This window comes from Caretta caretta, chromosome 1 (assembly GCF_965140235.1).
Source record: "Caretta caretta isolate rCarCar2 chromosome 1, rCarCar1.hap1, whole genome shotgun sequence".
NCBI lineage: Eukaryota > Metazoa > Chordata > Testudines > Cheloniidae > Caretta > Caretta caretta.
Genome location: NC_134206.1, coordinates 153,433,215 through 153,454,903, shown reverse-complemented (window position 1 = coordinate 153,454,903; position 21,689 = coordinate 153,433,215). Strand labels below are relative to the sequence as shown.

General features: G+C 50.1%; 1 long non-coding RNA gene across 1 annotated transcript; it reads left to right on the top strand.

The window, feature by feature from the left end:
* Nucleotides 1–424: 424 nt before the first annotated feature.
* On the top strand, nucleotides 425–20,814 carry LOC142073181 (uncharacterized). The gene is made up of 3 exons (XR_012669893.1): nucleotides 425–621; nucleotides 736–861; nucleotides 19,047–20,814. It is a non-coding gene; the product is annotated as an uncharacterized LOC142073181 (long non-coding RNA).
* The last annotated feature ends 875 nt before the right edge of the window (nucleotides 20,815–21,689 follow it).

Here is a 21,689-nt window from a genome sequence, read left to right as displayed (position 1 = left end):
TGAGTCTTTAGGGGGAAAACTTGTTAAAATTTTGGCAACCCCTTGCAGTTGCATATTGTGGTGATTTGGGCTACACTGGGACGTAGAAGCAGAAGGGAAAGGAGGCTACTCCAAAAAAAAAATAAAAATCCATCATCAGATATTTCTATGCATAAAGACAGACAGTCAAAATATAGGAAAGACAACAAGTAACTTGAAATAAAGAACCAGGATGAAGACAAATAATCATGGGGCTCATTCAACAAGAGCCTGCTGTTCAGAGATCCACTGAAACAGCTGCAGCTCACCCGTCTTCTACTTCTGATCTGTGAGCATTAGCAGCCTTTTTGTGAGCCCCTTGTTCATTATATTAATCATTACAAAACAGACGCCACAGACCTAACGCCATGCATGAGATGTGGTGACTTCTCCCCACCCCGAATCTTTCCCTCACTCTCCTTTTTAATCTTTTCTTTTTCATTCTGACTCAATTTTTCTTTCCTCCAGCAGCCTAGGCTGATGTGTACATCTGCCTTATCAGACCTGCGCAGGACCGTTTTTATCACCAGGCAGTGGGTACACAGTTTATGAAGTCAAATCTTCTGGACTTTTAGGCAAGGATGGAAACCTAGAGCCATGAAGGTAGGTACTCAGCTGTTAACAACTGAGCTTTATTTTTGTGCTGTAAAATGTCTTCTGGATCCAGCAAGCTTTTGACATCCACAGTACATTAAGAAAAGCTCTGTTCTTCCTCAGTTGTTCTGTGGGAAACTCTAGCTGAAGATTTACTGACAGCACATCACTGGAATTCAAGAGGGCAGAGAAGGCAGTTTGGCTTGGCTGGCAAAGTGAAGGAGCATCTGCTTTCCCATCCAGGAACAGGTAAGGCATTTGGAGTTTTCTGGAGGATGACACACACAAGAAGATCTGGGATCCAAAATGGTTTCTGCTTGGTGCAGCCCACTTCCTCAAGACCTTGGGTCCACGCTCAGATGAAGACAATTGGAGGGCCTAGACACACCACAACCTGCTCGCCCTCTCCCCGACACATCCACCGCAGTTGTGCTCCTTCTCTAATGCTATGGTCTCATCCCCACCCAGTGGTGGTAAGCGACCCCAGGAGCCACAGCAGTGTCCTCCCTTCACTTGGGAGCACCAGGGGTAGCAGCCAGCATCTCCCATCCTGAACAGGCAGGGTGGTAGCAAGGAGACCTCAATGCTTAGCCCAGCAGCTGGGTGTATCTGGTTGGGTGGGTGTGCTGGGCCCATGGCACTCTTCCTTCCCACCCACACAGAGTTCACTGCTAGGATGATGTTGGAGAGGCCCCTCCAGAGCAGTTGGTCTTGACCTTACCACCCCATTCTAATGTCTGATCTACCACCCCACTCACAGAATCATAGAATATCAGGGTTGGAAGGGACCTCAGGAGGTCATCTAGTCCAACCCCCTGCTCAAAGCAGGACCAATCCCCAACTAAACCATCCCAGCCAGGGCTTTGTCAAGCCTGACCTTAAAAACTTCTAAGGAAGGAGATTCCACCACCTCCCTAGGTAACGCATTCCAGTGTTTCACCACCCTTCTAGTGAAAAAGTTTTTCCTAATATCCAACCTAAACCTCCCCCACTGCAACTTGAGACCATTATTCATTGTTCTGTCATCAGCTACCACTGAGAACAGTCTAGATCCATCCTCTTTGGAACCCCCTTTCAGGTAGTTGAAAGCAGCTATCAAATCCCCCCTCATTCTTCTCTTCCGCAGACTAAACAATCCCAGTTCCCTCAGCCTCTCCTCATAAGTCATGTGTTCCAGTCCCCAAATCATTTTTGTTGCCCTCTGCTGCATGTTTTCCAATTTTTCCACAACCTTCTTGTAGTGTGGGGCCCAAAACTGGACACAGTACTCCAGATGAGGCCTCACCAATGTTGAATAGAGGGGAACGATCACGTCCCTCGATTTGCTGGCAATGCCCCTACGTATACATCCCAAAATGCCATTGGCCTTCTTGGCAACAAGGGCACACTGTTGACTCATATCCAACTTCTCGTCCACTGTAACCCCTAGGTCCTTTTCTGCAGAACTGCTGCCGAGCCATTCGGTCCCTAGTCTGTAGCGGTGCATGGGGTTCTTCCGTCCTCAGTGCAGGACTCTGCACTTGTCCTTGTTGAACCTCATCAGATTTCTTTTGGCCCAATCCTCTAATTTGTCTAGGTCCCTCTGTATCCTATCCCTACTCTGTCTCTGATCTATTATTTCAGGCCACCAGCAGACTCAGGCAGGTGTCACTGCATCAGTCGTACTCAATTCATGTTTTCAAGCTTTTCTTTGCAACCATCTGAGCCAGAATCTTTAATTAAAAAGAAAGTAAGCTGTAATTCTGATGTAATCACTTAACCCCAGGATCTAGGGCCTTAGGCCTGGTCCCATAGTGCTTCAGTCTTGCTTGGCTTTGATCCGAGCACCAGGTCACAAAATTTTACCTCCAGAACTAGTCTCTCAATATCTTCCTGAGTCCATTTCCGCTTCTGTGTCTTTCTGTACTCACAAGGGGTCAGTCCACCCCTGTGCAGAACACCTGCACCAGGCTGTCCACATAGCCTGTGTCCGTAAGGCCAAATCCAGATTAAGGCTTTACTTCTGCCTGGCGATCTACTAGCATGATCCCCTGCACCTGTGGGGGATTGCTCTGAAGCTAATGGGACTTTGCACAGGTGCAGGGGTCAGTGCTAATAGATCCTGACACAGGTTCCAAACTTTAGGCTGTAAGCTTGGGGCAAGGACTGTCTTTTACAATATGACAGTACAGTGCATAGTGAGATGGGGCCCGATATTGACTGGGGCCACACAGTATAAATAACAGACAAAAATCACATTAATAAGGAACCAAGCACCATGCCCACTGAGGACAGGAAAAAGGAATTTCCTCCCCTCCTCTTGCCTTTCTTTAGGCAACAGCAGCGGCAGACCCACTCCAGAGAGCACAGGCACTGACTTTCCAATGTGCTGGGGGGTGCTCGACCCTTGGCTCTGCCCCAGGCCCTGCCCCCACTGCACCCCTTCCTTCAAGGCCATATCTCTCCTCTTCCTGCTCCCGCTCCACACCGCTTCGCCTATTCCCACCCGCTCCCTGCAGTGCGCCGCGCCCTCACTCCTCCCCGTCCCTCCCAAAGCCTTCTGTATACCATGAAACAGCTGATCATAGCAGGCAGGAGACGCAGGGAGGGAGGAGGAGGTGCTGATCAGCAGAGCCTACAGGTGTGTGACAAACACTGCAGGGCAGGAGGGGAGCTAATGGGGGGGCTGCCGGTGGGTGCTCAGCACCCACCATTTTTTCCCCGTGGGTGCTCCAGCTCCAGAGTACCTATGGAGTCAGTGCCTATGCCAGACAGGGTACTTGAGGGTCATGACTCAAGTAGCTCTCTGTTGCTCCAATGCAACCCTGCTGTGGAAGCAAAGGACCCCATTCTTATTTCCCTCTCCCAATCCCACAACTGCCCTGTCAAGGTTCCTTCCCCACTCTGAACTCTAGGGTACAGATGTGGGGACCTACATGAAAGACCCCCAAGCTTATTCTTACCAGCTTAGGTTAAAAACTTCCTCAAGGTACAAACTTTGCCTTGTCCTTGAACCATATGCTGCCACCACCAAGCTTGTTAAACAAAGAACAGGGAAAGAGCCCACTTGGAGACGTCTTCCCCCAAAAATATCCCCCCAAGCCCTACACCCCCTTTCCTAGGGAAGGCTTGATAAAAATCCTTACCAATTTGCATAGGTGAACACAGACCCAAACCCTTGGATCTTAAGAACAATGAAAAAGCAATCAGGATCTTAAAAGAAGAATTTTAATTAAAGAAAAAATAAAAGAATCACCTCTGTAAAATCAAGATGGTAAATACCTTACAGGGTAATCAGATTCAAAACACAGAGAATCCCTCTAGGCAAAACCTTAAGTTACAAAAAGACACAAAAACAGGAATATACATTCCCTCCAGCACAGCTTATTTTACCAGCCATTTAAACAAAAGAAAATCTAACGCATTTTCTAGCTAGATTGCTTAATAACTTTTTACAGAAGTTCTGAAGAGCATTCCTGATCTGTTCCCGGCAAAAGCACCACACAGACAGACAGACCCTTTGTCCGTTCGTCTGTCCCCCACCCAGCTTTGAAAGTATCTTGTCTCCTCATTGATCATTTTGGTCAGGTGCCAGCGAGGTTATCTTAGCTTCTTAACCAGACAGGGTATTTCAGAGTCATGTCTGAAGTAGCTCTCTGTTGCTCCAATGCAACCCTGCTGCGGAAGCAAAGGACCCCCTTCTTATTTCCCTCTCCCAATCCCACAACTGCCCTGTCTCTGCTAGTGTAGACAGGACATAATGGTTTTCAGGCAAGGGGCATCTAAGGGGTGTGCACTGCTTGTACAGCTCCCCCAAAGCCAGCCCGCTCATATCTCACCTCCTTGTGCAGTACAACTACACTGGTTCCCCTGCCATGGGGATCCCTGTGGCTGTGGAACGGGGGCATGGATTTGCCATTTGATTCTGGGCTTAATTGGAGCATTTGTGTGGGTCACTGCTTTGGGGTTAGTTTCACCCAAGTGGTACATTTTTTGCATGTTCTTGGTTAACATCACTCAGCCTCCTAGAGGGTATTTTGGCAGCATTGGTTTTGAATGCATGACACATTGATGCTAATTGCTTTCCTGTGGTACTTCTCCAATTTTACAGTTCTGATAAGAAGTGGATGCGTTTAGCAATGCATATCTCACCACAAAGCCTATCCACAGCACTCACACAGGAGCCTGTTGGGGAACGGTGGGAGGTGGGGTAGCTGGCAGCTCAGAGTATATCATGAGGGATTTTTAAGTTGATTGTTTTAGACCCTGTGAGATATACAACAGACAATCTTTTGGAAAACGTATGCCATATAATTACCCTCCCCCTGAAAAAAGAAGATCCCCTTCCCTAACCCCCGATTGGTTAATTCCAGGCTCTCAGTGGAATTCCATGGCAACAGAAGAGCAAATAAGCAGTATAAGCCCGTTAAATTCAATTCATTTTATTTTTCAACTCTGGCATTTAATACAAAAACCCCTCCACAATTTATTCTCAGCTGAATAAAAAAAAAATTACAACCCCAACCCTTCCTAGCCTAACTGTGAGCAGTTTGGCCAAATATCAGAGATGGCTGGAGCGTCCTGGCTACATCATCACCAGTGCCTGAAACAAGCACTCTACTCCACCGCAGAAACCTTGACAGAGTCTGAATTTCAGCAGTACTGGTTGCTGCCACTATAATGAGTTATCATTAAGGAGGAGCCATAAATCCCATTGGGATCCTGCCATTTCCAGCTCAAGCGAGACAAACTGCATGTTGTCTGGGTTAACCCATAAGGGTGCAGTATGTTACACACGTTTTCTGTTCTCACGGGACTGTCATTAGACTTCTCATGTTCAGTGTTTGAAAACCTACCATAGGCATTTCTATAGATGATTTTCCAGTTGCTTTACCCCTACCCGGGAGGGAAAGAAATCACCATTCATCAAATGCAAATATTTTGAAGAGGCGCAATGTTCTCAGGTCAGTACTGTATAGCTAGGAAAGGCAAGCCATATCTCTGCAAAAGGGCTAGTCTGAATAGTGTGGGAATAATTAGCAAATGTTCATTTCACATGAAAACAGAAACCACTCCATGCTGGAGAGCAAACACATTCAACCTCTCTTCACACAGCAAGCACAATACATCGGAGCAAAATTCGGCCACGATTTTAAACAAGGGGATCCTACAAACATTTTGCCCTGTAGCCATGTGACAAACTGTGTGTACACAACGAATTCACCCAGAGAAGAGGTCAGCAAGTAGGGAATTTTTTCATTTGTTTTCCCACATATACATGTCTATTCTTACTTCCTAACCAAGGAAGGAGGCAGCAGCACTTATCAAGAATTTCCATCTGCATTTTCCTGGAAATATGCACACTTTGCTCCGGAAGAATAGAGGGCCTGATCCAAAGCCCTCTGAACTCAATGAGAGACCTTCTATTGGCTTCAGTGGGCTTGGATCAGGCCCATACTGAGAATATTGAGAGGTACCCAGCATTCAGCATGTGTAATTTTGAAATGGAGGTAGAAGGGCTAGAGCAGGGATTCCCAAACATTTTTTTGCTGGGACCCCCTTTGAAAATATTTCAGGCGGTGATGACCTCCTTCCCATCCCATGCCACCCTTATTTCTGCGCTGCGGCTGGCGGCGGCACTGCCTTCAGAGCTGGGCAGCCAGAGAGCGACGGCTGCTGGCTGGATGCGCAGCTCTGAAGGCAGTGCAGATTTAGGGTGGCAATAGCATGACCCCCTTACAATATGCTTGCAACCCGTTTTTGGGTCAGGACCCCCAGTTTGAGAAACGCTGGGCTAGAGACTTTGGAGAGCGAGGCCCGTTATATCTTACCCTGGGATTTCTTTGTTTTGTTAAATGTCGTTTGATGCAATCTTACGTGTTGCAAAACGAGCAATGTGCTCTTTGGAAGTAGGGATGTAAATACTGTTTAAAAAGTCACTGTTTAAATGATTAAAAATATGTCGTTTAAACAGTTAACCAATTAAGCGGCTGAGGCCAATCCCACTGGCTAGTGCTGCTGGGACTGGGGCCAATCCGCCGGTGAGGCTGGGGCCGGTACGGCTGGGGCTGGGGCTGCGGCTGCTCTGGTTAACAGTTAAGGTTAACAGTTAATCTTTTGCATCCCTATTTGGAAGCAAGTTTAATAGTCCCTAGGAATAGGCTGTGACAGGGATTATTTAGCAGCAGCCAGAGAGGTTCTGAATTCATCCAGTAGCAAGGAAGTTACCCCAGCCCTCCTTTGAGCACCTCACTGATGCAATGGTGACCACTGAGAGTTTGCAGTGCTATGGCTCCAGCTATTAGCTGGTAACCACCCAGCAGCTGGCTGGGACTGTGGTTCTCAGTCTTTTCTATTCTTTGACCCCACTTTACAGCACAAAAGAAGAATTTCAAGGCATCTGCTCTCCCCTCTAGCCCAAAAAAGGGAGGATGGTTGCAATTCTTTGGGAGTCATAACCTTAGGCTATGTCTACACTGCACGTTTGTTGGTAAAACTTTTGTCAGTCAGGGGTGTGAAAAAAACCCACAAAAGTTTTACTGACGAAAAGCGCCGGTGTGGACAGCGCTATACCGGCGGGAGATGCTCTCTGTAGGGAGCCAGGGTGGCTCCCCTCCGAACCAGAGGGTAAAGAGCCACCCTCTCAGCCTGAGTGGGCAGGGCCAGGCCAAGCTTCCGCCAATCCCTGGAAGGGGAGGGGTGGGGCAGGAAGTACAAAGGGCAGGGCCCTTTGCCCAGTGAGGAGAGCACCAGGGAGGGAGACAGATGCAGGCTTCTGGCTGCTCCCTCGTGATCCTGCTGCTGACCCAGGGCAGGCCCTGGGTAAGGAGGAACCGGACCGGGAGGAAGGCCGGTGGCGACCAGGACTACCAGCCGCTGAATACCCGGAGGATCTGGAGGGGCCCGGCTGCAGCCCGGGCCGGCGTGAGTCCGACACAGAGGGGGAGCTGGAGCTGCCAGCAGCAGAATACCCGGACGAGCTGGAGGGACCGGAGAGACCTGCCGGAGAGACCGGGTAGGAAGTAGCCCAGGGACAGAACTGCGCCGTGGGGTGGGTGTGTTTGGTCAGCGGGCGCGGACGGCCCCGCTGACCCAGCGGCAGGACCTTCGCCTCCCGCCACTGACCGGGCCCAGAGGCTGGAACGCAGTGGAGTCGGGTGGGCCTGAGTTCCCCTACCCCGCCAGCCTGCCTTGGGTAGCAGGACTGTGCGCTACAGACTCGTGCCGGCGCCCCCCTGCCTGAGGGGTGCGCTGCAGACTCCGACCAGCACACCTTCCCCGCTAATTCCCCAGCGCCCAAAAGGTGTGACTGAGGCCTGCCAGTGGGATCATAGCTCTCCATCGCCCCTAGGGGCTCGGAGGACCGACTGAAACCTGTCACAAGTGGTGGAGAATGCGGGCAGGCAATCCCTATCCCTGCAGAAAGGGGTTAGCGCGAGGGGGCCTCTGAAGCTCCCCTACTGGAAAGATGGAAAGGCTTATCAAGTTCCTGGCTGAGAGCCAGCAACAGCAGCAGCATCAACTCGTACAGCAGCTGGGTGCTCACCAGCAGCAGTTGCTTCAAACCCTGGGGGCCCAGCACCAGGAACAACAAACCCAATGCTTCCAGCAGCTTACAACCCTGTGGCCGGGCCATGGTGGTGCTCAACCAGAGCAGGCAGCCACCCCGACCCCTCCCGCCCCACCGATCCGTCTGGCCAAGATGGGGCCGGAGGATGACCCGGAGGCCTATCTAGTGACCTTCGAGTGGGTTGTCTCAGTGGCTGGTTGGGCGCCTGACCAATGGGCGACTCTCCTCACCCCATATCTGACGGGGCTGGCCCAGAAGGTTTACCGTGGGCTCCCAGATGATGAGGCCCGCATTTATGCTCGAGTGAAAAGGGCTATTTTGGATCCCTTCGACATTACCCCAGAGACTTTTTGGCGACGGTTTCGGGAAAAGGTCTACCCACTAGGCGCCAGACCCCGGGCCGTGGCCCAGGAACTGAATGACGCAGGTACCCAATGGCTCCAACCCGAGCGTCGAACCGCAGCTGAGGTGACTGAACAGGTCATCCTCGAACAATTCGTGCACATTCTCCCACCTCAGGGGAGGGCTTGGGTGTTGCGGCACCGGCCACAAAGTCTGAGCATGGCCGTCGCACTTATGGAGGACTTCCTCGAGGCAGAGGCCCCGATAGGACCAGCCGCCCACCCCCCAAACCCTGGACCCAACGCACAGAAACTTGAACGGAGGGGGCCCACTGCCCAAACCAATGCACCCCACCGTACCCGACGACCAGATGGCGGCAGCCAAGTTTTCCCGACGCCTCGAGTCCACGCCACTCTCTGGCCCTGGACGCTTAACCCGACCACCGGGCCCCAGCCCACTCTGCAGCCCCACTGGTGCCCCCACGTGGCCGGCGAACCCAGAGGTAGGACCTTGTTTCCTATGTGGCGAGTATGGTCATCTGCAACGGGGCTGTCCTGCAATGGACTGCAACTTTGGCCTGGTGTGCTCCGGGGAGCGACGGGCCCGTCTGCCCTCTGTGGCCAAACTGACAGCTCCCATGGAAGTTGCAGGGGTCCCTGTGGTGGGTCTAGTTGATTCAGGCTGTGGGCAGACCCTCGTCTGCCAGGCGCTCTTCTCGGACACCAAGCGGACCATTGGGGAAGTACGGATTCAGTGCATCCACGGAGACGTAAAATCGTACCCCGCGGTTCGGATCCCCATCACGGTGAACGGAGCAACCCAGTTAATGAATGTGGCTGTGGCGTCATCCCTCGCCTATCCTGTGATCCTGGGCCGTGACTGGCCAGACTTCATTGGAGTGCTCCATTCCCTACCCACCAAAGAGGTGTTTGAGGGAGCCCCACCTGAGAGGAAGACAGGACCTGACTCGAGCTCCGACCCGGGAGCTGACCCGGGTCCCACCCCTGCGCCGGATGGCCTGGAAATGGCTGGTCCCCCTCCTGACCTGGTGGATTTTAGCCAGGATCAAAGGGAGGACCCCACGCTCCGGTTTGCCTATGAGCAGCTGACCCGGGTGGATGGTGAGGTCGTGGAGGCGCGGCGCACCACCCAATGGCCCCAGTTTGAACTCAACCACGAGTGGCTCTACCGCCTTGACCGAGACCCCCAGACCCAAGAGGTCCGGACCCAACTCGTGGTCCCCCGCATTCATCGTCGGGCTGTCCTGAAGCTTGCACATGACACCCCGGCTGCCGGCCATTTAGGGCAGGAAAAAACTGTGGTCAGGGTCCTGGCCAGGTTCTTCTGGCCCGGTGTCCACCGTGAGGTGAAGAATTACTGTGCGTCGTGCCTGGACTTCCAGCATGCCACCCCGGCAGGGGTACGAAAGGCCCCCTTGGTCCCGTTACCAGTCGTAGGTGTACCATTTGAGCGGGTAGCAATGGACCTGGTCGGGCCTTTTCCAAAAAGTTAGGCGGGCCATCAATACATCCTCGTCCTGATGGACTACGCCACCCGCTTCCCCAAGGCCGTCCCCTTAAGAAGTATCACCACCCGCACTATCGCGGCAGAGCTCATGAAGATCTTCGCAAGGGTGGGCCTCCCACGGGAGATACTCACTGATCAAGGGACCAACTTCACATCTAAGCTGTTCCGCCAGGTATGTGCCCTATTGAGGATTAAGAAATTGCAGATCTCGGTCTACCATCCCCAGACTGACGGATTGGTCGAACGGTTTAACCGAACCCTGAAGGGAATGTTGCGGCGTTTCCCCACCCAGGACCTCCACCAGTGGGACCAGCTGCTCCCTCCTTTACTACTGGCAATTCGAGAAGTCCCACAGGCGTCCACGAAGTTCTCCCCGTTTGAGCTCCTCTATGGGCAGCGACCCCGCAGGGTGTTGGACCTCTTGAGGGAGACTTGGGAACACAACCCGTCCGCAACACAGGGTCTCTTGCAATACGTCTTACAACTGCAGGGGCGGCTGGCGCAGGCTGGCAAGCTCGCGAGGGAGAACTTAAACATCACCCAAAGAGCCCAGGAGCAGCACTACAATCGGGGAGCCCAAGCTCAATCATTTGGGCCAGGGGACCGAGTACTCTTCCTGCTCCCCTCGGAGGAATCAAAGCCTTTTGCCCGCTGGCAGGGTCCGTATGAGGTCCTCCGCCAGGTAGGGCCGGTAACCTATGAGAGTGGGCAACCTGGCCGCCGTAAGGAAAAACAGATTTATCATGTAAACCTCTTAAAACCCTGGCAGGACCGGGAAGGGCTCCTAGTTGCCCCATATCCCCCTGAACCGGAACTGGGGCCCCAACCGCCCGAGGAGTCGGATAATGGTGAGCCCCAGCTTGCAGAGACACTCACCGTCGAGCAGCAAGAACAGGCACTCTGCTTAGTAAGGGCATTCCCCAAGACGTTCACCACGAAACCCAGGCAGACTACGCTCACCTACCATGTGATCCAGACGGAACCCGGGGTGGTGGTCCGAGAGACAACCCGGCCATTGCCTAGGCAAATGCGGGAGGCCGTAGAGGAAGAAGTCCAGGTGATGTTGGAGCTGGGTGTTATTGAGCACTCCCAGAGCGAGTGGCGGAGCCCCATCATCCTCGTACCAAAGCCAGATGGGAGACGGCGGTTTTGCATTGACTTCCGGAGGGTAAACGCCATCTCAAAATTTGACGCCTACCTGATGCCCCGTGTCAATGAGCTCCTCGACCGGCTTGGGGAGGCCTGTTACATCACCACTTTAGATCTCACCAAAGGGTACTGACAAATCCCCTTGGATCCCCGGTCCAAGGAAAAGACCACGTTTGCCACCCCATCAGGGTTATACCATTTCACCCGGATGCCTTTCGACCTACATGGGGCCCCGGCAACATTCCAGCATTTGATGGACCGGGTGTTGCAACCTCACACAAAGTACGCTGCGCCTACCTGGACGATGTGGTCATCTGTGGCAATAACTGGGAGGAACATCTTAACCAAGTAGCGGCAGTCCTCCGGGACCTCCGCCCAGCTGGGCTTACAGCCAATCCAAAAAAATGCCGAATCGGGCGGGAGGAAACCACTTACCTGGGGTACACCTTGGGCCAGGGACAGGTCTGCCCCCTCATCGGGAAAGTCCAAGCACTCCAGGAATGTCCGGTGCTGACCACGAAGAGGCAAGTGCGTCAATTTTTGGGCTTAGCTGGTTATTATTGGCGGTTTGTACCCCACTTCGCAAGCATTACGGCCCCGCTAACGGAGCTCTTGACCAAGGACAGTCCCCGCCGGGTGCATTGGTCCAACGAGTGCGAGACGGCCTTTCGAACCATCAAAGAACAGCTGTGTAGCGATCCAATACTCTTCAGCCCTGACTGTCATCGTGACTTTATTGTTCAGACTGATGCCTCAGGCGTCGGGCTTGAGGCGGTCCTCTCGCAGGAGATGGATGGGGAGGAACACCCGATTGGGGAACAACTTCCGACTGAGGTAAACAGAGGACGGAACTACTCCGTCATGGAGAAAGAGGCCCTAGCCGTTAAGTGGGCAGTTGATGCTCTCCGCTACTACCTCCTCGGGGGCCCCCTTTATACTGGTTACGGACCACACACCCCTGAAGTGGCTTAATAAGATGAAGGACAATAATGCCAGGCTGATGCGGTGGTATCTCGCTCTGCAGCCCTATGCCTTCACGATTCACCATCGGGCAGGATGAGACAATGCCAATGAGGATTTCCTATCCCGCCTCGGAGAGGGTGAGGACGCCAGCTCCGAAGATCGGGAGCTGGATTTGAGGGGTGGGGTATGTAGGGAGCCAGGGTGGCTCCCCTCCGAACCAGAGGGTAAAGAGCCACCCTCTCAGCCTGAGTGGGCAGGGCCAGGCCAAGCTTCCGCCAATCCCCGGAATGGGAGGGGTGGGACAGGAAGTACAAAGGGCAGGACCCTTTGCCCAGTGAGGAGAGCACCAGGGAGGGAGACAGACACAGACTGCTCCCTCGCGATCCTGCTGCCAACCCAGGGCAGGCACTGGGCCAGGAGGAACCGGACCGGGAGGAAGGCCGGTGGCGACCAGGACTGCCAGCCGCTGAATACCCGGAGGACCTGGAGGGGCCCGGCTGCAGCCCGGGCCGGCGTGAGTCCGACACAGAGGGGGAGCTGGAGCTGCCAGCAGCAGATTACCCGGACGAGCTGGAGGGACCGGAGAGACCCGCCGGAGAGACCGGGTAGGAAGTAGCCCAGGGACAGAACTGCGCCGTGGGGTGGGTGTGTTTGGTCAGCGGGCGCAGACGGCCCCGCTGACCCAGCGGCAGGACCTTCGCCTCCCGCCACTGACCGGGCCCAGGGGCTGGAACGCAGTGGAGTCGGGTGGGCCTGAGTTCCCCTACCCCGCCAGCCTGCCTTGGGTAGCAGGACTGTGCGCTACAGACTCGTGCCGGCGCCGCCCTGCCTGAGGGGTGCGCTTCAGACTCCGACCAGCACACCTTCCCCGCTAATTCCCCAGCGCCCAAAAGGTGTGACTGAGGCCTGCCAGTGGGATCATAGCTCTCCATCGCCCCTAGGGGCTCGGAGGACCGACTGAAACCTGTCACACTCTCCCACCGTCAAAGCTACCGCCACTTGTTGGGGGTGGCTTTATTTTGTTGGCTGAAGAGCTCTCTCCGGCTGACAAAGAGCAGCTACACTGCATACCTTACAGCAGCACAGCTGCAGCAGCATAGCTGTGCCACTTCAAGGTGCGCAGTGTAGACACAGCCCTAGTGTAAGAGCCCAGGAGCTAGGAGAGCTGCACTTCTCACCTCAGTTTTCAGGTTTGTTTAGAAACAAACATTTAAAAACCACAAGGCAAGTATGCCCAGCGGAAGAGACAAGCTTCTCTCTGTGAAATGCTGCCACGACAGGCCGTCTAAGGGCTTGACTACACCTGCAAGTTACAGCACATGAAAGCAGCCCCAGGTGCCTTAACTCCCGACGCGTCCACGCTGGCAAGGCACTTAGAGCGCCCGGACTCTGCAGCTGGAGCGCTCCTGGTAATCCACCTCCACGAGACGCATAAAGCTTGCTGCGCCCCCACTGAAACGCCCGGGCGTCAGTGTGAACGAGCTGTTGCATTACTGTGCTGTGATTGGCCTCCAGAAATGTCCCATAATCCTCTGAAGTCAAGTGGCTACTCTTGTCATTGTTTTGGAATCGGCTGTAGGAATGCGGATATCCCCCTTTCAAAGCCGGCATGCTTATCTGCTCCAGGACAAAGCAACCATTAGTGTGGAATGCTGTCGCTGTGAGTGTGTGTGAGAGAGAGAGGCGGGGGGGGGGGGGGAGGGCAGGTGGTCTGCTGCTGTCTGAACTTACAAGACAGCAAGCTGACACACTCTCAGCACCCCAAAACCCACTGTCTCTCCCCGCACACACACAACACACTCCCTGTCGCACTCCACCCCCCTATTTGAAAAGCACGTTGCAGCCACTTGCATGCTGGGGTAGCTACCACAATGCACTGCTCTCTGTGGCGTTGCAAGAGCTGCTAATGTGGCCACACCAGTGAGCGTGCAGCTGACAGTGTGAACACACGGCAGCGCTTTCCCAGCTGTGGTCTCCGAAGGCTGGTTTAACTCACAGCACTCTACAGCTGCATGTGTAGCCAAGCCCTAGGAGGAGGAATGGTGCTGGAGTGCAGCAGCATTAGAATTCCAGTAGACAACATCTGGAACAGTAGTAACAGCCTGTGATGCCTCATGATCCCTGGGTCACTGCCACTGTCCAATCCATTTGCCCAATGAGGCTACAGGACACTTCACTGGACTGTGTAAAAACTTCTATTTAATCCGGATGAGAGACTGGCAGGGCTGTGCAGAATCATTCAACAATCCCCCTCATTACAGAGTCAGCAAGCAGCCAGAGAAGAAAGCTACCAAACCACTTCCTTCCCCCAGGCCTTTTTTCTGTGCAGATCATTGTGACCAGTAATCATGCCTTGAACTTCCTTGTCTCATGTGGACACTCAAAACTGTTTTGATGCTCTCCCTACATTTTAAAGCGACTGGATGTGCTGCTGACTGGGGCCAGACTGAGAGTACTGGCAACCGCAGTCCTCTGTGCAGCCATGGCTGAGGCAGGTGAGTGCTGCCAATGTGCCTCAGTCGTGACGTGGAAGGAGAGCTAAGAAGGTAGCCTCCCCGTGTCCAGTTAGTCCTGTGTCTTTCTGCTGAGCCTGCCAACAGGGCTGTCCTATGTTTCCGGACACACTAGGAGCTAAAATTAACCTGTGGGACTTTGGAATTTTTGTCGTTTCACAATCAAATGTGATGGGGAAATATTTTCACAGAGAGAAAATGTGTGTGAAAGGTCAGTCACTCTCAGAACTCCAAGAACTCAAGAACTTCCAAAGGCAAGCCCTTTTCCTACCTGTTTGAGGTGTGGGATCAGCCCTGCCAGATCCCCAGAGGATGAGGTGCATACTCAGCCAGAACTCATATTATAGCCAGGGCTTCTAGCACTACCTGTGTTTAAAATTGCAAGACGCTTCCCATTATATGATCTTGGTGTTGATTGTTTCTAACTTTGCCAAACTGAAACCATTTGGGTTGAAGTTTTCCACAAGTCTGTCTCAGGCTGATTTCGTTTTTAAATTTCAGCCAAAATAGGTCAGCTGTTTCTGAGACCAAGGATAGGGGGAAAATACGTTGTTTCACCCATGTTAAAAAATTCTGGCAATCTTTCCTTTGAACAGCTCCAGTGCCCTCATGTTTTGGAGCAGCGAGTTGCAATCTGGCAGGTGGATCACCTTTATATCAGGGATGTGCCTTTTTCTGTCCCTGTGAAAATCTGTCCACATGCAGCCAAGTTTTAAGCTTTTGAAAAATCACAGTTTGCACAGTTCAGCAGAGACCTTGACTTTAGCAGCTAAAATCTCCCAAGATTCCCTCCTGGCTGAGTACAGTCGAGCCTCTGACAGCTCCTAGTGCTGACCAGACAACACCACTGAGTGACTGAGCCTACTCCAGCCCGGGGCTACTGCAGAGTTCCTTGCAATGGCTGCTCCCAACTGATCCCAGCTCGGGTGGGACCAGGCACTGGGACTGAGAGCAGGGAGCCTGTCTCTCCTGTGCTCTCATTGGGTATATCTACACTTCAATTAAAAGCTCTGGCTGGCCTGTGCCAGCCAACTTGGGCTTGCGGGACTCAGGCTAAGAGGCTGTTAAACTGCGGTGTAGATATTCGAGCTTGGGTGATGCCTGGGCTCTAGGACCCTGCGAGGTTGGTGGGTCTCAAAGTCTGAGCTGCAGCGGGAGCCTAAATGTCTACACTGCAATTAAACAGCCCCTTAGCTGGAGCCCCAGGAGTCGGAATCAGTGGCTTGGGCCAGCCCCGGGTGTTTATTTACAGAGTAAACATAGCCATTGACCCCCCAGCTGACACACCAGGCAGCATGGAGAAGGAAACAATCTGATCTGAATGCAGAGGGGACAAAATCCAGAGCAGGGGGAGGCAAAGGAGTAGACTGGGGCAAGGAATCTGGTGTGAGGAGACTGGAAAGGGGGGACAGAAACTAAGACTGGTCAGGACAAGGGGAGGCTGGGCCTGACTGGACAGAGAGGCTGGGACTGGGAGCCAGTGAGAGAAACTGGAACACTGAGATTGAATGAGGAGCTGGAGGGAGGGTGGAAGACTGTGACTGGCTGGACAAGCAGACTGGGATGAGGAACCAGTGGAGGGAAAAGGGGTAGCAGACAGGGGGTGACAGATCTTACAAGGTGCTGCTGGGGTACAGGGTAAGAGCTGGGACTGGCTGGGCAGAGACACTGGGATAAGGAGCCAGGGAGGAGCTCGAGAGGAGACTCGGACTGCATCACCTGATCATGGTGTTGTGAAGCTAAATTCATTACTGTTTGTGAAGCGCTAAGATACTATAGTGATGAGCACCACAGAAAGGCCCATGAGAAAGTTAATAATTCTGTCTTCACAGCAGGAGTTGAATAGTGTCCAATAAATAGGGCTTGTGGCCACCCATTGAACAATGAGGATAAAAAAAATGGCATAATTGCTTATTAAGTGAGCACTGTCCATTCTGTGCACTGAATGAGGCACGTGTCCTGTGGAATAAATAGTATGTGATCATGTAATTAGAGACTACGTCATAATGCATATGCACAATGCAGCTGAATTAAGGTCACCCAGAAAGTCTGTGGCAAATCAAAGGGCAGAACCCAGATCAACTGACTCCCGCTATAACTGTAATTTTTGCTAACACAATGTTGCTTCCCACTCCCACCATACCTGAAACCTCAGAATGGTAGAATCCACTTCATCTGCACCCAGTTCAAGGTCATACCCACTTAACTGGGGCAACTGCCAGGAAACAGATGCAGAGCAGTGCATTTCAACAACTAAAGACATGGACTCCATGAACGCCTACTCTGTTTAGCAGACATCTCCACTGTTGTTTGCAAGACTAGTTACAGTAGTTGGTAAGTATTAACTGGGGTTTGGTATTATTAAGAGTAGTCACATAAATTATGCAAAAAGAAAAGGAGTCTCTAAGGTGCCACAAGTCCTCCTTTTCTTTTTGCGGATACAGACTAACACGGCTGCTACTCTGAAACCTGTCATAAATTATGCAAATTATCATGATCTGGCCATAAAAGAGAGAAAGGAAAAAAAGTCACAATTTAAAGTATAAACATGCCAGATGGTCACAAGTTACATTACTTAATCAAAGGATTCTGTATTTTTAAGCAATGTATTTAAAATAAATTAATAATAACTGAAAGCTATACAATAATAACTGAAACTCCTATCCCAGGACCAGCTCAGCCCCATAGCAACAATTGTGCAGGAAGGTAAGAAAGATACTGCTACCACTTCCTCAGAGATGCTTTCCTGACCCAGCATCTGCAAAGATCTTAGCAGCACCACTGTGCAGAAGTCTCAAACCAGCTGTATAAGCTCCAGGACTTTTCCCAGAAGCCAGAGAATCCATGAAACTATCTCCAGCCCCCACAACAAACTAACCTTGACAACAGAGTTTGCTCAATTCTGTTTGTCTAGGTACACATATAGCCCTCATCACCAGAGTATCTGAGCACCTCACAATCATGAATGGATTTTAGCCACACAACGCCCCCTGTGAAGAAGGGAAGCCAAGGTACAAGGTAGATTTTGTGACTTGCCAAGGTCACACAAGAAGTTTGAGGCAAATCCAGGTATTGAATACAGGACTCCCAAGTCCTAATCTAATGCCCTATCCACTAGGCCATGCTTCCTTCATTAATGATTAATTAATCAGATGTTGTGAACATTTGCTACAAATATTTTAAAGCCTTTTTTCTGCTTGTGAATCATCCAAGAAGAGGCTTAGATTTACATGGGCCTATTCCCTATGTAGAATTATTCAGAGAATAGTTTTGGGGAACAAATCTCAAACTAGAGGTTCTTCACGAACTACAACCTTGCATTATTCAGTATCTGAGAGAAAAGGTGGGTGAGGTAATTTATTTTATTGGACCAACAGATGTTAAAAGATATTACCTCACCCACCTAGTCTCTCAAATATCCTGAGACCAACATGGCTACAACTACCCTTATTCAGTGTTCATTTTCTGTGGCACGTGAGTGGTACCTTAAGTCAAGGCATTACTTCTGCTCTCCAATTCAATAACTAACTTTTGAAACAGAACAATGTATAATGAGCATAAACAGCGAACCCTCTTGCACAAAATAGCTTTGTTTCTTTGCACATGAGTATGTGAGGCCTCATCTGGAGTACTGTGTCCAGTTTTGGGCCCCGCACCACAAGAAGGATGTGAATAAATTGGAGAGAGTCCAGCGAAGGGTAACAAAAATGATTAGGGGTCTGGAACACATGACTTATGAGGAGAGGCTGAGGGAACTGGGATTGTTTAGTCTGCAGAAGAGAAGAATGAGAGGGGATTTGATAGCTGCTTTCAACTACCTGAGAGGTGGTTCCAGAGAGGATGGTTCTAGACTATTCAGTGGTGGAAGAGGACAGGACAAGGAGTAATGGTCTCAAGTTGCAGTGGGGGAGTTTTAGGTTGGATATTAGGAAAAACTTCTTCACTAGGAGGGTGGTGAAACACTGGAATGCATTACCTAGGGAGGTGGTAGAATCTCCTTCCTTAGAAGTTTTTAAGGTCAGGCTTGACAAAGCCCTGGCTGGGATGATTTAATTGGGGATTGGTCCTGCTTTGAGCAGGGGGTTGGACTAGATGACCTCCTGAGGTCCCTTCCAACCCTGATATTCTATGATTCTATGTGCCTTTGTATGAAGAACAAATTCAGCATTGCCAGCTCTCACGATTTCATTGTGAGCATTGTTATATTTGGTGTTTTTCTTAAAGCCCCAGCTCCTGGGGACGTATTGTGACATGAGAATCTCTGCTTTCATTAAAAAAAAAAAGTAAGTTTCTAGCCTTCATGGCTGCAGAGGAAAGCTTGTAAATGTAAAATCTTAAGGGTTGAAAACCAGAAGGTGAATAAAAAGCACTGAAAAATTATTATTTTTTAGGGCTTGACTCGTGACTTTGGAACCCCTGGGGCTTGGCAGTACTGGACATTCTCCAAACATTTGTGTGAGCAGAAAATCCGTTCACGCAAACATCAAGGGATCCAAAACTGCAGCTCAGGCTTAGAAGAAATGTTTGCAAATACCGTTGCATAGCACTCAACAGGTGCTACCAATCCTGAGAGTTTCTGCTGTCCCTCCCATGCAACCCAGGTTTCAAGCTGGAAGGCCTCATGGTCCTCAATAAACACTGAGCCAGTGTCGCTATCGCAGTCAACCATCCACAGGACAAAACTTTAAACACATCAAGAGTCAGACTGTGAGCAATTCATGACAAGGACTGTGCCTCCTTATATGTTTGGGCAGTGCTTGGGTAGCCCAAAGGCCCCTTGCCATGGAATGAGACCGCTCAGTGCTACTATAAAGGTTATAGACAGTATTTTTTGTTTGTTTGTTTCATTTTTAACAAAACACATGAAAATCAGGGACTCCAGAACTCCCTCAGCGATCATGCACCTCAGCGATCATGAACTGCCCACCGCACACAGACTTTTGTTTGCTTTGCTTCCCTATTTTATTTTGGATGTTAAGGAAGTCATATTTATCTTGACGTTCCTTCAAAATAAAAAAAAGTGGTACTGCCATGTACACTTCTTGTTTTTAAAGCAATTCAAAAATAAATATGACTATCTCTCAGCACGGTTTATTTTTATGAGCCTCAGAGAATCGTAATAATTGCTTAATTTATATTTCCATCAGAGCCCATCCATAAAGAGGAATCAGCTGTATTATTCTTGTAAAACACCACATCAGTCAAAAATGAGGCAGAGGTCTAACTGTTAATCAGACCACATTTCACTTCCTATTGACATTTTTATTCCCCTCGCAGAAAATATTTGACATTAAATCTGGGATTATGAGCACTAGACACCCAATGCAAACAGTTTAGAGAAGAGGTTCTCCTGTTGGTGCAGCCACCAGCTATGCAAACTGTATCAGATCAGAGCAAACCTCTTTAAACAGTGCAGTGTAGATTGACAACTATTCATCTCAAAGATAAATCAGAAGTCACTCTAAAGTGAAGGTCAGATTTTCATCCACATTTCACCTGGTTTCAATAGCGCAGCAAACACCAACACAGTTTGCCCTCTTCTGGCTTTCCTGAAAGCTGAGCTGCTTGAAGACTTGCTACTTTTCAAAGTTTATCCAGCATGACAATGAGATCATGATGTGATATTTCCAACATGATGTCATGATGTTGCATGATAACTGCAGGCCAGTTAATGACTGGCCAGAAAAGAATACACTTGTGGTCAGCAAGGATTCTTCCTCAGGGATACTGTTTACAACAAGATAGACAAGAGGAAGACTGGTTTTATGGTTAATACACAGAACTAGAACTCAGGAGGTTCAATTCCTAGCTCTGCATAGGTTTCCTTTCTGACCTTAGAGGGGTCACTTAGTGTCTCTGAACTTCAGTTCCTCATCCGTAAAATGGGCTAAGGCTAATAACATTTCCTTTCTCTCACAGATGTCAGTAATTTTCCAGAGGGGAGGTCCTACAAGGTTACCAATTCCATTCAAATTACACAAGGTGGACACTGTGTTCTACTATCAATGTACTCAGTATAGTTTTCAAGAACAATGTAAGAACATTTAATATCAGTGCATTTGCCTTGGTGGTGTCATTTCCCTCCTTGGGTATGACTGTCAGAAAGTTTTTTTTCCCCCCTTTGTTTAAAAGAATAAATAAATGAATACATTCTTTGCTCACTGCTGGTCTTCTGTGCAGCACAAATATGGGGTTAATGGGGTTTATTAAAGGCTGTTGGGGACATTTTAGTTGGAGCGCCTTGTTAAAACACTGGACTGTACAGCACTGAAAAAATACTGTATATGAATTCATCATAAGAGGTGTCAGCTATATTGTCCAGAGTAGAAGTGACTGTCACTAAATACTGTTCTAAAACAGCTAGAGATGTTTGGAAAAACTAGGACAAATTTTAGTTAAAAAAATCATATTTCTTTTTACTATTTTTTCAAACTTTTAAAAGTTTGTTGACATTTTCAGAATCAAAACAATCCAATCATCTCTCTAGCTGATTGGAAACTCAGCAGAGGGGTCATTGCAAACTTATCTATGATTTTGGGGTGGGGGGAATCAACATTTTTATGAAAAACTCATGTTTAAAAAATCAAAATTTGGAAAATTTCAGCCAGTTCTAAAAAAATAAATAAATCCAGATGTCCCTACTAAAGGGCTGCAGAGATTAGGGAAGAGTGATTTCAGCTCATTTTGCAGAAGAACAATACGGTGGGGGCAAAATGGATCCTCTGGCAGCCAGCAAGGAACACAGATTAGTATCACCGAGCAATCTCCTTTCCCAGGAAACTAAACACAGCACACCTTAACGCCTCTCTCCAGCAGCCAAGTCTGCAGACCTTTCCCCCCATTCTTGCTCTCACTCCAAGGTGTGTTTGCATAGCACTGACTGTCAGATAAATTGATTTTGTCTCTTGCATGTATTTACCTGGTGTGGGATGCTGGGAATAGTGTTGCCTTTATAACCATAGTCTCAAAGCTTTGATGTTCTGAACAACACTCTACTTTGCAGCTCTCAGTTTTACCAATGAGACTGAGAGCTC